A 5000-nucleotide genomic window follows, 5' to 3' on the forward strand; every position below is an offset into this window, starting at 1 on the left:
TGCCGGACCACCACCCCCTAAAGAGCATTAGAGATTTTACAGATATGCTACCAGTAGACGTTAAAATGTCTGAAACGGGGACACTTTTTCCAAACAAGCAAATCCCACACCGAGGGTGCGCAGGTGCCGATGGTGGTCGAGGCATGTGCCCGCAACAAGGGCCAACGTGAGCCGATGGTGGTCGAGGCAACCGCCCGCACCAGCTCGAGGCATGTGCCCACACCAAGGCCCGGCATGTATCGATGGTGTTCGACGTAGGGGCAATCTTCTGCTGATGGTGGTCGAGGCAAGAGCCCGCACCAAGGGCCAGCGTGTGCCCATGGTGCTCGAGGCAACCGCCCGCACCAGGGCCCAGCGTGTGCCGATGGTGCTCGAGGCAACCGCCCGCACCAAGGGCCGGCTTGTGCCGATGGTGTTCGAGGCAACCGCCCGCACCAGGGCCCAGCGTGTGCCGATGGTGGTCGAGGCAACCGCCCGCACCAGGGCCCAGCGTGTGCCGATGGTGTTCGAGGCAACCGCCCGCACCAGGGCCCAGCGTGTGCCGATGGTGGTCGAGGCAACCGCCCGCACCAGGGCCCAGCGTGTGCCGATGGTGGTCGAGGCAAGCGCCCGCACCAGGGCCCAGCATGTGCCGATGGTGGTCGAGGCAAGCGCCCTCACCAAGGCCGAGCGTGTGCCGATGGTGGTCGAGGCAACCGCCCGCACCAGGGCCCAGCGTGTGCCGATGGTGGTCGAGGCAAGCGCCCGCACCAAGGCCGAGCGTGTGCCGATGGTGGTCGAGGCAAGCGCCCGCACCAGGGCGCAGCGTGTGCCGATGGTGGTCGAGGCAAGCGCCCTCACCAAGGCCGAGCGTGTGCCGATGGTGGTCGAGGCAACCGGCCGCACCAAGGGCCGGCGTGTGCCGATGGTGTTCGAGGCAACCGCCCGCACCAGGGCCCAGCGTGTGCCGATGGTGGTCGAGCCAGGAGCCCGCACCAAGGGCCGGCGTGTGCCGATGGTGTTCGGGGCAACCGCCCGTACCAGGGCCCAGCGTGTGCCGATGGTGCTGGGGGCAAGCGCCCGCACCAGGGCCCAGCGTGTGCCGATGGTGCTGGGGGCAAGCGCCCGCCCCAGGGCCCAGCGTGTGCCGATGGTTATCGGGGCAACCGGCCGCACCAGGGCCCAGGGTCTGCCGATGGTGCTCGAGGCAACCGCCCGCACCAAGGCTCAGCATGTGCCGATTGTGATCGAGGCAACAACCCACACCAGGGCCCAGCTTGTGCCGATGGCGGTCGAGGCAAGTGCCCGTACCGAAGGGCAGCCTATGCCGATGATGGTCGATGCATGTGCCATCACCATGCGTCATCATGTGCCATTGATGGTCGAGGCCTTGGCCGAAGTTCGATTTTGAGCCACGGTGCCCATGCTTGGCTCCAGCATGTGCTGGTGCCGCATTTTTTTCACTCGGGACAGCATCGCCGGAGCATCGCCGGAGTACCGCCGGAGAACCTGACCGGCGGCATTGGGGTTCCGACGATTGGGAGGGGGGCCGGGGGGGTGTGCGCACATGATGTGCGATGGGTGCTGGTACTTGGCCTTGTGTTGGCCCCCTATCCCTCATCAAACCTCTGAGAATTCACACCCCCTTAAAGAGCATTTGAGATTTTACAGGTTTGCTACCAGTAGCCGTTAAAGTGTCTGAAATGGGGACACTTTTTTCAAACGGTCACAAAATCTTCTCTACTTCGAGTTTTTAGCTGAATTTTTTTGTGCATGCCAACAAAAATAGAAGGATCATGCCTACAAAATTTGGGGCCAAAAATCCTTATAAAAAAATTTTAAAAAATCCCGAACCGCAAAAAGTTTCGAAAATCGTGAAAAATAGAAAACGAGTCATCCTCCAATGAAACTTCACGTGAAGGCTTAGGGGACCATTGTATGAATTTACAAGCCATAAAAATGGCATTGGCACGGCAGAAATTTGAAGATGTGCCTAAACCCACCAGGGCCCAGCGTGTGCCGATGGTGCTCGAGGCAACCGCCCGCACCAGGGCCCAGCGTGTGCCGATGGTGCTCGAGGCAACCGACCGCACCAGGGCCCAGCGTGTGCCGATGGTGGTCGAGGCAACCGCCCGCACCAGGGCCCAGCGTGTGCCGATGGTGGTCGAGGCAACCTGCCGCACCAGGGCGGAGCGTGTGCCGATGGTGGTCGAGGCAAGCGCCCGCACCAGGGCCCAGCGTGTGCCGATGGTGGTCGAGGCAAGCGCCCGCACCAGGGCCCAGCGTGTGCCGATGGTGGTCGAGGCTGCCGATGGTGGTCGAGGCAACCTGCCGCACCAGGGCCCAGCGTGTGCCGATGGTGCTCGAGGCAACCGACCGCACCAGGGCCGAGCGTGTGCCGATGGTGCTCGAGGCAAGCTGCCGCACCAGGGCCCAGCGTGTGCCGATGGTGGTCGAGGCAACCGCCCGCACCAGGGCCCAGCGTGTGCCGATGGTGATCGAGGCAACCGACCGCACCAGGGCCCAGCGTGTGCCGATGGTGCTCGAGGCAACCTGCCGCACCAGGGCCCAGCGTGTGCCGATGGTCGTCGAGGGAACCTGCCGCACCAGGGCCCAGCGTGTGCCGATGGTGGTCGAGGCAAGCGCCCGCACCAGGGCCCAGCGTGTGCCGATGGTGCTCGAGGCAACCGACCGCACCAGGGCCCAGCGTGTGCCGATGGTGCTCGAGGCAACCTGCCGCACCAGGGCCCAGCGTGTGCCGATGGTGCTCGAGGCAACCTGCCGCACCAGGGCCCAGCGTGTGCCGATGGTGGTCGAGGCAAGCGCCCGCACCAGGGCCCAGCGTGTGCCGATGGTGCTCGAGGCAACCGACCGCACCAGGGCCCAGCGTGTGCCGATGGTGGTCGAGGCAAGCGGCAGCACCAGGGCCCAGCGTGTGCCGATGGTGGTCGAGGCAAGCGCCCGCACCAGGGCCCAGCGTGTGCCGATGGTGGTCGAGGCAAGCGCCCGCACCAGGGCCCAACGTGTGCCGATGGTGCTGGGGGCAACCGCCCGCACCAGGGCCCAGCGTGTGCCGATGGTGATCGAGGCAACCGCCCGCCCCAGGGCCCAGCGTGTGCCGATGGTGGTCGAGGCAAGCGCCCGCACCAGTGCCCAGCGTGTGCCGATGGTGGTCGAGGCAAGCGCCCGCACCAGGGCCCAGCTTTTGCCGATGGTGATCGAGGCAACCGGCCGCTCCAGGGCCCAGCGTGTGCCGATGGTTATCGGGGCAACCGGCCGCACCAGGGCCCAGGGTCTGCCGATGGTGCTCGAGGCAACCGCCCGCACCAAGGCTCAGCATGTGCCGCTGGTGATCGAGGCAACAACCCACACCAGGGCCCAGCTTGTGCCGATGGCGGTCGAGGCAAGTGCCCGTACCGAAGGGCAGCCTATGCCGATGATGGTCGATGCATGTGCCATCACCATGCGTCATCATGTGCCATTGATGGTCGAGGCCTTGGCCGAAGTTCGATTTTGAGCCACGGTGCCCATGCTTGGCTCCAGCATGTGCTGGTGCCGCATTTTTTTCACTCGGGACAGCATCGCCGGAGCATCGCCGGAGTACCGCCGGAGAACCTGACCGGCGGCATTGGGGTTCCGGCGATTGGGAGGGGGGCCGGGGGGGTGTGCGCACATGATGTGCGATGGGTGCTGGTACTTGGCCTTGTGTTGGCCCCCTATCCCTCATCAAACCTCTGAGAATTCACACCCCCTTAAAGAGCATTTGAGATTTTACAGGTTTGCTACCAGTAGCCGTTAAAGTGTCTGAAATGGGGACACTTTTTTCAAACGGTCACAAAATCTTCTCTACTTCGAGTTTTTAGCTGAATTTTTTTGTGCATGCCAACAAAAATAGAAGGATCATGCCTACAAAATTTGGGGCCAAAAATCCTTATAAAAAAATTTTAAAAAATCCCGAACCGCAAAAAGTTTCGAAAATCGTGAAAAATAGAAAACGAGTCATCCTCCAACGAAACTTCACGTGAAGGCTTAGGGGACCATTGTATGAATTTACAAGCCATAAAAATGGCATTGGCACGGCAGAAATTTGAAGATGTGCCTAAACCCACCAGGGCCCAGCGTGTGCCGATGGTGCTCGAGGCAACCGCCCGCACCAGGGCCCAGCGTGTGCCGATGGTGCTCGAGGCAAGCGCCCGCACCAGGGCCCAGCGTGTGCCGATGGTGGTCGAGGCAACCGCCCGCACCAGGGCCGATAGTGTGCCGATGGTGCTCGAGGCAACCTGTCGCACCAGGGCCCAGCGTGTGCCGATGGTGATCGAGGCAACCTGCCGCACCAGGGCCCAGCGTGTGCCGATGGTGGTCGAGGCAAGTTCCCGCACCAGGGCCCAGCGTGTGCCGATGGTGGTCGAGGCAAGTTCCCGCACCAGGGCCCAGCGTGTGCCGATGGTGCTCGAGGCAACCTGCCGCACCAGGGCCCAGCGTCTGCCGATGGTGCTCGAGGCAACCTGCCGCACCAGGGCCCAGCGTGTGCGGATGGTGGTCGAGGCAAGCGCCCGCACCAGGGCCCAGCGTGTGCCGATGGTGGTCGAGGCAAGCGCCCGCACCAGGGCCCAGCGTGTGCCGATGGTGGTCGAGGCAACCGCCCGCACCAGGGCCCAGCGTGTGCCGATGGTGCTCGAGGCAACCTGCCGCACCAGGGCCCAGCGTGTGCCGATGGTGCTCGAGGCAACCGACCGCACCAGGGCCGAGCGTGTGCCGATGGTGGTCGAGGCAAGCGCCCGCACCAGGGCCCAGCGTGTGCCGATGGTGGTCGAGGCAACCTGCCGCACCAGGGCCCAGCGTGTGCCGATGGTGGTCGAGGCAACCGCCCGCACCAGGGCCCAGCGTGTGCCGATGGTGATCGAGGCAACCGACCGCACCAGGGCCCAGCGTGTGCCGATGGTGCTCGAGGCAACCTGCCGCACCAGGGCCCAGCGTGTGCCGATGGTCGTCGAGGGAACCTGCCGCACCAGGGCCCAGCG

The sequence above is a fragment of the Durio zibethinus genome, unplaced genomic scaffold (genome assembly GCF_047325235.1).
Source record: "Durio zibethinus cultivar Kanyao isolate XHJ-2024 unplaced genomic scaffold, ASM4732523v1 HiC_scaffold_2, whole genome shotgun sequence".
In the NCBI taxonomy this organism is placed as follows: Eukaryota; Viridiplantae; Streptophyta; class Magnoliopsida; order Malvales; family Malvaceae; genus Durio; species Durio zibethinus.